Source organism: Hydractinia symbiolongicarpus, chromosome 2 (genome assembly GCF_029227915.1).
Source record: "Hydractinia symbiolongicarpus strain clone_291-10 chromosome 2, HSymV2.1, whole genome shotgun sequence".
NCBI lineage: Eukaryota > Metazoa > Cnidaria > Hydrozoa > Anthoathecata > Hydractiniidae > Hydractinia > Hydractinia symbiolongicarpus.
The window spans coordinates 14,464,468-14,478,214 of record NC_079876.1 but is presented as its reverse complement, the minus strand read 5'-3'; positions in this window follow the sequence as shown (position 1 = coordinate 14,478,214).

Here is a 13,747-nt window from a genome sequence, read left to right as displayed (position 1 = left end):
AGACGTTGCATCATAGGCTGGAATGCTCTTTCTTGGTACATGAACAAGTGTAAAAGTCCATGCTCAAGTGCGCTGCTTCTGGCGAAAGATCCTTGTGTTGGATATCCAACGCGTGGTCACCAAATTTTTTTAAGTAAGTGGCGGTGGTCTGTTGTAATGAGTAGGTAATCAAAATTTGGTATCCTCAAAGACCCATGCAATGGCAAGTGTTTCATCTTCGATGGATGCGTATCTTTGCTTAGCTGATCTAAGAATCAGGATCTAGCTAATGTGATATGCCAGCCAAATGTAGCCAGTAGTAGCCAATACTCTTTTTCGACCAGTCTGCGCATAGAGAGATTTTTGCTTTGGATCAAAGATTCTGGCACCATACTTGATAGCTATAATCAATTCAATTTTAGATTGTTGAAATGCACTCTTAAGTTCATCGGTCCAACGGGATGCAGTTTTTGACTCAATAATTTTTTTGAATGGTTTCATAATGCTATTTAGTTTGTTGTAATGAGATACTCCGTTGACCAGGCCGAACCAAGCTGTAACATCTAATATACGCTTCAGTATTGGAATTGTTTTGATGGAATCAAGATATTTTTTCCAAGTCAATTTGTTTTTGGGTGAATTGAAATTTTAGAGGGTTGAGCATTATTTCCTCGTTCCCCATCAACTCAAGGTAATTAATCATTTTCCACGAGTGGTTTTCTAGAAAGTTTTTCCACAATGATGTATCATCAACAAAATTTTTGGAAAGGCGTTGTAATTATACATCATTTGTAGAACAAGTAAATGCAGGACTTTTACAACATCCTTGTGCTTTGCTCTACCGTACGATGAAACTCAACACAACTTCAAAGGTCTTTGCCTTAGAAGGACGATTAAGAGCTTTTTGAATGGATTGATAAACACTTTCACTCCTAGTACGAGAGAAGACACTTTTTATTGTTGGTGATATGATAGCTGACGATAATGTAGACAAATTCATTTTGGTTATTTTTGAAGCATTACTGGAAGACTTCACAAGTATAGTTTATACCTGGTAACAACCCAAGTCTTCTAAAGCTATGTTCAAGAACCTTTAAAAACAGGATGTCTTTGTATGTTACCCACAAGATTGCCTGTACATGACGATTTAGACGAGATTTAGACGAAATTATCATCGATTGAGTGATTAAAAGCAAGCTAAAACAGTCTAAACACTGCTGCCTGTATGTATGGCTAGAATGTAGTTGTCAAACAAGATTGTGCCTGTCAATTAGCCAGCCATAATCAGACAATCTTCAAGGTCCATTTGTGCGTCTGGTCTGCTCACGCCTAGTACTTTTTGACCCCCGTAATGGGTGAAGTATAGTTTAAGTTCGCAATCCTGCTGTTTTCCACAGACTGACAATAGCTCTCTCCTTATATCCATGTGAGTTCGTTTATTAAACAGTTCAAACCCTCATTAAAAAAATCCAAATTTGTATGTTTGTGCGTTGTGCTGCTGGAACGTAAGCTTGTATTCTTTTGCAAGCTTATCAACCATTTCACGATATCCGAAGTCATTTTTGACAAACAATTCTCCTTGTTCTTTATCTCCTCTCTCAGGATACATTGTCTTCTTGTTTTTTTTTAATTATTATTATTGAAATTATTTACCCAGGATAGCCGCTTCAGTTCCTATTGGCACTGCTATCAACGAGGGTTCTGCGAAGGGGATCCTAGTGCATTTAAAGCTCCCATTTGAGCTACCAAAGTCGTGCAAGCACAGAAATCGCTCAACTAGACAACCGCACAAGATTTCAATCCTATTCTCAACGTGAAGCAGAAAGCAGAAAGGATTGATTCACACTTTTATAGTCTGGCATGACTCTACCAGGGGTTTGAATACAAGACACTTGATGTGAACGCGCTACCATAAAGCTACCAGTCGGTTGTACGATAAGCAGTTTGACAAGTTGTCTGCAGGAAATAATGAAATCGTTTTTCCAGCCTTAGATTTTTACGTGTTTGGATTTACATTACGATACATAGTTGTTAGACGCACAAAAATTTCTGTTATAGATAGATAGTGGAAATTAATTGACCTAATATTATAACAAAAAACATCTATTCCAATTGTTAAAACCACAAAGCTAAAACAAAATCCACTACAAGTATCTCACGTTCTCACTAGAGGCACTATTATTTCAGCGGTTGTAAAAGCGCATCTTGAGTCTCACATCATAAAATGTTTGTGCGCGTGACGAGAATAGCTCAATTTTTAAAATCGAGGAAAAAGTGCGTTTTGGCTATTTTTTAGTACATAAAACGCGGTAGACAATACTTTTTTGCGTTTTGCGACTTTGTTAACATAATAAGCCTGGAGGTGTTTGCCAAATACACGAGAGTACAAAGATCTGCCATGGACAAGTATTTTCCTTAATATCTTTCGAAAGGGGTTCCCTAATATCAATTTTCACAAGCTGTCGTATGCCTTTAGTATATAGATCGACTGTCTGTGTTGGTAGTACTTTAGCTACTCTTTCTTCTTTTACATGAATTTCGTTTTCGTACATAGTTGTGATAAGCTTTCCCATTCGCTTTGACTGACGCATTGTCAACAAAGCTTTTTGTACATTTCGTAGGCAAGAGATACTCCTTTCTCTTACATATAGCCTAGCGTTTAACTGCAGCATCTTCGCGCTTTTTAGAGGCCTCTGTGGGTATATTTATTTCCTCAATAGCTTTGGTACCATTCAACACTTCATACCACAGCACACAGCGTTTTCGTTTGAGGGATTTAAAATTTGTAAAATTACCATAAACTGTCTTTGTCTACAAATTCCACCCTCTTTGACTCTTTGTTCGACTTGCATTTTGACTTCCAAATCGTACGATCTGTTTATCAATCAAACTTTCATTGGACGCTCACATTTCAAACACTTAATGCTTGTACCTCTCAGATTTAAGAATAGTTTGCCTACGGGTGATTGCATAAAACTAATGCCGTTGATGAACCTTTATTTTTGAAGATTTATTTTGTTGTAGACTTGGCTTCCATCCGAGTTAATTACACCTGCTAGTGGCTGGAAATTGATGTATTTCTTGTGTGTTTTGTGTCGCTTTGGTAAAGAGAATCGCGTCATATCTGTTCAAGTTGTGGATGCTGTTGAAGCAAGTTGTAAACGCAATATTCTTTGGAATCATGTATTTCAGGTTGCAATTGTTATGCGACTTTACAATTGCTCGAAGGATCGCCAAAGAGCTTCGATGTGGCATGCTACATTATGTCTCACTATACATCAATCACCATCCACTTTTAATATCCTAAAAATTCTGTATGTCTTGTGTAGTGCATGCTCTCAAGGTGTAAAGTCAACGTCTTCTTGAGGTTCTTCATATAGATGCCAAATGGCCTGGTTGTAGTCATTCTCCTCCTCCTCTTCAACTTCATTGTGTATTGTAGTCATTGTAGAAAGATGCTTGCTACATTGTACAAGACCAATTATATTTTAAGCCTTGGTAGATCCCTTTTTATGCGCTAATTTATGGATTTCCGAACAGTTTTGATTAGCCAGCAACTATTCACGCATTTTGCTTTTCACCACCGGTCGACTTTTGAAATACACCCAATGGTTATGAAGTAGGTAGTTTTGTCATAGGTTTTAATGATCTGGGCGGTCTCTATGATACTTCTAATAAAGAGATGAGTGTGTCCTTATGAGACGTAGTATTATTACTGCATCATTTTGTTTCATTTTAGTGTAAACATTTATGACATTTGACAAAACAAAAAAATTGATAAATAAATAATTGCTAATTATTAATTAAATAAAAATGTTTGATTTATATCAGAAGATCTATAGAACTGCCAGAAATAAACTGTTCATTGTGTACTTGTAAATACACTATATTTAGTGTATAACTTGGATGCAATATTAGCAGCTGTACAATGTATATTCATAGCTTGTCTCATCAACCGGGTGCTCATGCAGCTACATCAACAAAACAGAAACCGCCTAGAATAGGTCTTCCTACTGTTTTTCGAGGTTCAACCGAAGGAGAATGACATATTTTTGGAGAGGTGGGATTTACTTAAACAGGTTGATCTTTTTAAGGATTACGAAAGTGTCGCTGTTATTGATGAAGTCACCCTCTTGGGCCTGATTAAAAATTGGCTGCTATTTCTATGGCTACAAGTGAACGTTGAGCAAACAACCTATCAATACGCTAAGATCACAGTCAGTATAAGTTGAAGGCAAGGCTTAAGTTTGCGCTTTTGCTAAACAAAGTGCAAGACTTAGATGTGCGCAAGTTGTAAATAAGACCGACGACATTGTGAGATATGTATTGATATCTGGTATTTTTGTTGAGAAAATTAGAAAGGACGTTCTTGGTCATATTGACCTTGACGCCAAATCATTGAACGATACTTTATTACTTAATAAAAACAAGGAGATGGCCGCCTGGGCTATGTTGTCTGGTCTGCTTTCGGCATCAACTTCACAGCAAACCACACTTCGAAATAAAAAATGCCTCAGCATGTGCAATCCAAATTGGTCATCGAAACCAAATGCAAAGGTTGCATCAAACAGATTAAAAAGTATAAGCTTCGCAAAGGAAACTCCAAGGAATTTACTCAATGTTGGAAAGCAGAACATAGTAGGAATATTGGCTCCCATGCGGCACTCTTCGATGCGATCACTTGTATTTCATCAACTCATACAAAGAAACTATCACAAGCATCAGTTTCGCTTGATCATCAAGATTTAGATAGAATATATGGGTGGATGATCAGAGAATCTCGAAAGCAACCATCTATACAGCTGTAACTGTCTACTAACCAACTAGACTACAATTACTTCAACCTACCGTACCCTAAAATTAAATCATTGAAAGTGACCGTAATTGCTAATACAGGAGCACAAAAGGATTCCATTCATTTCATCCATCTCTCCTACTACCAGTCAAAGAATGTATGCTGTAAACAATGAAGGTATAAACAACCTTGGTGCTGTTTTATCAAATTGATTGGAACAACTTGAATCTAAAACCATGTGCAGCAGCTGCGAAGCCAGATTATTTTGGAGCATTAAATAATAACGCTGCAGGCTTATTGCATTTTTATAGCCTTTTTTTCTACCCCATCACACCTGAATAGTACTTTTTGTAAAGCGCGCGAATATAAACCATCGTGAGGCTGGTTTGATCATAATTAAATGATGTTTTAAGATTTGATAAACCTATAAAGTTGGAGGAGTTTTTTCTGCAATTTTAACTCTGTTACTATCCGGTGATATTGAAACAAATCCTGGCGCGTAAAATACTTTATAGCCAGTCCAAGGATCATTTCATCAAGGGGATTCAAGGTTAGAAACTTTTATTGGTACATAATGCACGTGAAATTCTCTCTTTGCAATAGTTTGTTTACTCGTTTAAAAGGTCTCGATCTGGAACATCGGCGATCTTGTGTTCTTCGCGATGAAACAAAATAGTATACAGGCCTAGGTTAAACTAACCAATTAACTCTTCAAAATGAAGTTGTGCCGATACAAGATTTAGGAAATAACTCTTATGTTAACAGACGTAAACCTGATAGCTTTAACTTGCATGCGTATTGTTCGTCAAGTTCCGATAAATCTATTGCTTTCATCTGGGTCCGTGAAAAAGTTAATTACTGTAATTGCTGTGATCTGATTGGTTAATTTCGATCCTCTAATTTTCTCTTTTAAAAAAAAAATAGCCAAAGGTGATTACAATCATTACCCGTCAATGACAGCTGTAGCTGTTGAAACGTAGCCTAGAATAAACTTCCTTGTTTACGACATGATAATATCTATATTATTTAATTACATGGAATGTGGTGCAGGAGGAATTCGCAAATTTATTTGTTACATCAACATAGTCATGGGGAAATAACCGAATGCAGTAAGTCGGTCCTTTTGAAATTTGATTTGCTGCGACAGATTCAAAACTACATATGTGAAATATATGGATCCCCTCGGCATAGGATAGTAGCAAGTGATGAGACAACGGGTAACATTATGTTACCGTTACGTCGAGAGCGGAAACTGGATCAAAACAGAAACTACCGTGAATCGGAAGGTGGTCGAGCGAAACACTGCCAATATAAAAAAACAGAGCAGGGACAAACATTTCAAAAACGTCAACAACAAGGTATAAGAAACAGAGCGCAGTCAAAAAAGTCAGAAAGAGTCAACGACCAAATACAAGAAAACAGAGCGGGGCCAAACAAAAAAAAACAAGAGTCTAGAACCAAACACAACAAAATTGAATAAGGTCAAGTGAGGCAAAAAGGACTTAATAGGCTAATATAGCGGAAAAGTGTCAAGAAAAACAAAAGACCACAGCAAGAAAATGATACACATCTGTGCGCTAATTTAAAACGAGGATAGGCGGGAGTCTCACAAGAACATTTCCTATATGGAGTACAAAGTTTTGATGGTAAATAATACGCATCGTAATAAAACGCATCGTAATAAAGCCACAGAACCAGTGCCCCAAAATAACAGGGTCAATCAGTTACGTTCCAATAAAAGCCGACGAGATTAGTAATATCTTGGTATGAGGAATGGGGAATAATGGCGTAGCGCAAGTTTCTCTAAAGAAAAAATTGAATTTCAAATCTAACGTTTACCTGCAATCAGAAAGGCCAGTTGTTATTTGGGATGTCCTTTACTATTTACAACTGGTGAATCATTTTTATGCATATATTGAAATTAATCTTGCAAACATACCACCTTCCTTAGTTCGCGTTAACACTTACGACATAACAGAAAGCAATTAAAAAGCTTTCGGAAACGACATAAAACATAAAAAACTACCTTCACATCATTATCGGGAATTTAGGATGTTTGTTTTCTGCGCCAGAGCTGTTGTAACAAAAGGTGGATGACTTCTCGCGGCGGACTCTCTCTTCTCACGCGTCCATCCATCACAAGGGTTTAAAGATTTTTTAGATGACTTCATCAACCCGCCCATTCTAAAACGGATTTGGGGACCGATGCTTGGAGAATTATCCAAATTGGTCCTAGGTAGTCCCTAGTTACCCACGCGGTAAAAAATCATTGACGTCACTACCATGTTTCCAAGTTATTTGGCCTTAATGTTTTAAGTGCACTCTAATGGCTTCAATAATTTAAATTAAGATATTGACGTTAAAGTATTGTTATTGACGTCGCGCCGTAACGTAAAAAAAATTAACATTTCAGACACACCCTTTTTTGGCAACATCAAAGAAAAATGAATACATCCACTTTGCTTGTTACAGACACACGCAGTCTCTGTATTATTATCTGACAGTGTTGTCACTATCTCACCGCCATTCGACTTTTTCACGTCATAATGGCATTTACACGGCACGTTGACAGAAAGATAATAGTATAGTTATGGTTATTTTATAAATATTTTTTTGACGTAGTTGTTATGGGAATGGATTAAAAGTTTAAACATTTTTTATATAATTCATTACACCTTTCGGTGTTGGTTTACTTAGGAATGTTTTGTTTTTCATTTTCTGTGTTACTCTTCGTTCAATTTTTCTACCGTTTTAGTGAAAACTAGTCTATAAATCCATGGGAAATTCCACTTAGGTAACACAATAGATCATTCTTTAAATTTTGATTACATTAGTAATAACGTGTCAATAAAGAATGTTTTTGTCAGAATTTTTTTTCAAAATTGGTTTATTGTTTAAAGCTTGAAATACAGACCAAAAATATCATTCTATGTGCTCTCGAACGGTTACAAAAATATTGGCGTTTGTTAATGACATCATCAACCTTTCTGGTTCAAAGAGGTTGGGTGGAACAATCTTCCGGGGATTGTTCCAAGGTGGTTTCTAGTAACTTACGCAAGATAACGTCAATTATTTTCACTAGTTCCAAGTTATTTATTTTAAATGTTATTCCAGTATACTTCTTTATTATGTCATACAAAAAATAATTTATCATAACACTTCTAAAATCTATAATTTTAAACACATCACTTAAACGTCTTAACGACACGGGAAAAAGATTTTTTACAGATAGTTTGAACTTGAAACTTACAAAAAATATATGTTTCATTAAGTGGAATCCTTCTTTATTTTCTTGACACGTTATCAATCCGATTTCCCGATTTTTTCAATATTTACCTAAAAACCGCATTGTCGGGCAATTTTTTTGCAACTTTTCATGCGAACTATGTAAAAACGGGTAAATATATTTCATAACTTTTACTTGGCTTTTACTTGGCTTTTACATTCCTTATTATTTAAGTATAAATTTTCAACTACAGTTATAACTAATCAAATGTAGAATATGGAGTTAGATGCACAATGTTTTAATTGTAAAAAACCTTTCCAAACGATCTTTGTTTCTTTATTTCTGCAAAGGAATGTGTTCGCTCTATGTTTTCGAAACAAAGTGGAACTTAATTAGTAAAGGTGAGTCTAATTTAATAAAAACACAATAGATATAAAGAAGCTAGCTTCAATGTAGTTGAATGTGTCAATTCATTGTGAAGTTCTGAAAAAATGAACAAAGAAAATTCGTTACCCTACCGGAGGGGTGACATAAGCAAGTTAGAGAAATGCTATACTTATATCTGGCGGTAATGTAACACAGTTCCCAGGATGTTTTGCATTTCATCATTGCTGCGCTTCTTACCGTCCAATTAGCAAAAAGAGACAACAGGGCCTGGGATGGAAGTTAAACCAAAACAACAACGAGTGAAAAGGAAAAACAAACAATATATATATATATATATAACAACAATATATATATATATATATAACAACAATATATATATATATATATATATTGTTAACTAAAGGAAGTTGACTTCTTGGACGTTACACTCAACCTCACCGAGAAAGTGTTTCGGCCATACAAGAAGCCCAACGACAAAATCCTTTACGTGCACACGTCGTCGAACCACCCACCCAACATCCTAAAGCAACTGCCACAATCGATAGCCGAGCGTCTTGCGCAGAACTCCTCCAACGAAACCGTGTTCAACGAAACCAAACCTGAATACGAAGATGCGCTAAAGCAAAGCGGGTACACCGACAAACTAGCGTACAAGAAGAACGTGCCAAAAGCTAGCCGAAACCGTTCGAGAAACATCATATGGTTCAACCCACCATATAACAAGAACGTTGAAACGAAAGTCGCCCAAGTGTTCCTGAAGCTCATCGACAAACACTTCGGAAAAAACAGCGCTCTGCACAAGATCCTGAACAGGAACAATGTGAAAGTGAGCTATTCCTGCACGCGAAACTTCGAGCGAATCGTCAAAAGCCACAATGCAAACGTCGGCAAAACAAAACCTAAGGAGGCAGGCTGCAACTGCCAGAGGAGCAACAAACCAAACTGTCCTTTGCCAGGAAACTGCAAAGTCGAAGACGTGGTTTATAATTGCGAAGTAGCGAGCCCAGAAAAACCAACCAAACTGTACATTGGCCTAGCCAGTGGAAAGTTTAAGTTGCGTTATGGCGTCCACAAATCATCCTTTCAGCACAGACACCTTGCGAAAACGACACTTGCCAAGTACATTTGGGAGCTCAAGGACGAAAAAGCACCATACACCCTGAAGTGGTCTGTAAAAAAAAGGGTGGCCCCCTACACCAACATCACAAAGCGGTGCGCCCTATGCTTGGTCGAAAAGTTTGAAATATTGACGTCAAAGCACCCACACCTTTTAAATAAAAGATCTGAATTGCTGTCTAAGTGTTTGCACGAAAGAAAGTTTTTATTGAATTACAATGGTTAAGATAATTATCTTGATATGGTATATTTAAAGTGATTACTAGCAGTTTATATAAAACGTTTGTAAAAGTTTTTTATACTTTATATGTATACCTGATGATCGCATGATGCGTGAAACTTTAAGTTGTATACAAGTCGTATTTACTTTTTAACCTTACCAATATTATATATATATATATATATATATATATATATATATATATATATATATATATATATATATATATATATATATATATATATATATATATATATATATATATATATATATATATATATATATATATATATATATATATATGTCTATAAGTAGGTTAGGGTGACATGCTTTACCTTAAACACGCACATTTGGGGGACGTGAAATTAAAGGGGACATATTCGTGTCCCCTTTGATTTTCGGGCATATTTTGAACAAAGTAAGGACTATTTTCAACTGTTTATATATGACTAAAATATTCTCCATCTAGCATGCTTTAGAGTCCTGCAGTTAGTTTATTGATATATTTTTTTCTAACGGAATCATTGACCTTCAAAAATTTGGAGTATATATTTGTTGAGCGTGGTAAATGAAGTTTAAGGTGACATTTGATTTTTTTAAATAAATAGAAAATTTCAATGAATTTTGAAAATGTCTTATATATTCTATGAAGCCCTCATGTAAGTTCAGTGTTTGATGTGACATCGATATACCTGCTTTAACTTGGTATTCATTTAAATCAATTTACATTTTATATATTAATTTTCAAGGTGATAAAGCTAGAATTCCTTCATTATTTGACTTGGACTATGTCATTTACCGATATATCGTTATAATATATCGTTATAAATAATAAAAACAGGATCTGACATTGAGATCATTTTTTAAAATTTTTGTCCCCTTTTTATGCATATCTTACATATAAATCGTGTCCCTTAATTGTGAAAAGCATTCATAAAACGCAAATATATCCATAAATTGAAATGCCAGAAAATTGATTATTTATAGTGCCATTAAGGTAAAAAATAACTTCACACATACAAAAGAGCCCTACAGAAGTGTTATAAACGCAGCTACACATGGTAAACATCAAATCAAATGTGCTAATTAAGCCAGTCAACGGACCAAGAATTGCGCCATATATGAATCAGTGAACAACAACTGGATGTATGGTCATAATGTAGGTGTTTTAAAAACTTTAGACGAAGATTGCAGGTAGTTAACTAGTTACGTGAAATTCTCCTATTCATAGATTTCAAATACTGGTAAAAGATGTTGGTAACGACTTAGCGTAAATTTCTCATATTCATAGATTTCAAATACTGGAAAAAGATGTTGGTAAGGACTTAGCGTCAAATCCTGACGTTAAAAACACATTCGTGAAGCCATAAAGGACACAGGTCGCAAAGAGAAAAATGCGTCGTGACTATGTGCAGTCACATTCGAGGTTGGGATTTCTGGTAAATGTCGGCGCATGTGAAACAAAATTTAAATAGTTTTCTTTACACTAGCCGCATATAATTTTTTTTAAATAGATGTTTTAGCAACTCTAAACATAAAGAATATGCAGATTATTGCACGGGATTGCGCATGGTGTTTGTAGCTAGCGATGTTGATTTCAAAGTGCGAACAAAAATGACTGTTTTTACTGAAACCACCTGTCATTTGTCAACGTTGTTATGGGTCGCTCACTATTTACACAATAGTATATAGTCAGCTACTAACATAACCACGGACCTTAGTGTACATAAACACCCCAGTATATAGAGAGACTTCGTCTTATGAAGAGGCACATTTAGCTAGTTGATACTTGTTGTTATCTGTGTCTTTTAATTCTTTAAATATCTAGCAACATATAGCCGCTCGACCATAACTGGATATAACAAACTTCAGATACTCATATTGATATAAAAAACATTAGAAAAGGTTTTTTCACCTGTACAAGCGATAACAGAAATTCTATGTTCAGCAGGGTCGTCGTAAACTCTGTAAAACGTCCTGCTGGATCGCGATCCCCCTTAAATGCTCAAAACAGCTTAAAATTAAGTCATATCTAATCTGCTAAGTTGGTACATGGAAGCACAACCAAGAATTAGCAATAAAATTTGTTTTTTCTCAACATTTAGTATTTATTTTTTCACAGACAGTACACATTTCCATTTTATAATTGTTCTTGACCTGAGTCTCAATTTTCTTAACAAAATGCCTGAATATAGGCTGAATTTTTCTTAATCATTTCTTAAATTTTATCACTCTATTTACTTTTTGTTGAGATTTTCATTATTAACAGAAGAAAAAAGACTTATTTTGTTATTTTTAAGATAAAACTTTGTTTAGTATATGTGTATTTAATTACTGATAAAAAGAAACTTGATTCTGTTTTGTTTTTTACAATTATGATGACTGTAAATTGCAGTTTAAAACGCTGAGGCTGGCGGTTTTCTCAAAATTTTATAAAGATTTTGAGGTTTTTGGGGATAGTTTCTTAAAAAAACACGTGAATATAACTAGTGACAGGAAATATATCACATCATAATTCAATTTACGTTTTATTTTAGTTCTTATAATATATACATCTTCATCGTAAAAAAATCTTTCTCCAGTACTTTGATCGGCGGAGTTTCTTCAGTGTAGTCTTTAGAAGATAATAAAATCCAAATTTTTTTCGTTGTAATGGAGCTAAAAAGTATAAAAATCCTTCTTGAATATATACGGCAAATGTTGCAGAATTTTGTTAATAGAGGTGTAAAATCAGAGATCAAAACAAGCACAGTTGTTTGTTAATTTAGTCACGGTTGATTCCTATGGTATTGGTTTTAAACCCACAAGCTTCATTTTTATAAAACTTAAACCAGTAAGGATAGCTTAAAGCAAAATTATTTTTAATAGGCATGGGATAGAAAAATAAAAAAACCCGAGCTTTGTGCTTATTTAAAATGGTAACATCCTTTATTGCTAAACAAATGTAAAAGATTTTGCATAAATGATATAGCGCAAGCTTTATCATTTATATCATATACTTATAACAGAATTTTATAATGAAAATAACTAGTAACGTTGAAAATAAAATGTGTGCACTAATTCTGCAAAATAGAAATAAGTCAAAAAATAAATTGTGTGCCCCATTTCTGTTAAATAGGAAAAAAAGATGCAGCCCTATTCATAACAGAGTTGCACAGAGATAATAACCAGCAACGTTTGATAAGTCAAAAAATAAATTGTGTGCCCCATTTCTATTAAATAGAAAAAAAAAGTGCAGCCCTATTCATAACAGAGTTGCACAGAAATAATAACCAGCAACGTTTTATAAGTCAAAGAATAAATTGTGTGCCCCATTTCTGTTAAATAGGAAAAAAAGATGCAGCCCTATTCACAAACAGAGTTGCACAGAGATAATAACCAGCAACGTTTTATAAGTCAAAAAATAAATTGTGTGCCCCATTTCTGTTAAATAGAAAAAAAAAGGTCAGCCCTATTCATAACAGATAGATAGATAGATAGATAGATGTGCATATTTTACATGGCTAGCCTCACAAATATCGAGGGATATACCCTGTCTATTATTTCCAGGAGGGGCCATGGCGTAGATGGAGAGTCCTAGAGTATTTAATGCTCATTTTGAGCTAAGCAGACCAATTAGAGCCCGCGCTCTGATAGACAATCCCAGCAACATCCAACGGCCCACACAGTGTGCCATCTTCCCAATTTCCCTCACATGGCTTGGGTTAACCCGGGGCTATGGTAACATTCACTCGCCCATGTTGAATCGCTGTCAAGAGGAATCGAACCCCGGTCTCCCGCACAGAGTACGAGAGCTGAAACCACTAATCTACGGCGCCACAAAGAGTTGCACAGTGATAATAACCGGCAACGTTTTATGAGTGAAAAAATAAATTGTGTGCCCCATTTCTGTTAAATAGGAAAAAAAGATGCAGCCCTATTCATAACAGAGTTGCACAGAAATAATAACCAGTAACGTTTTATAAGTCAAAAAATAAATTGTGTGCCCCATTTCTGTTAAATAGAAAAAAAAGATGCAGCCCTA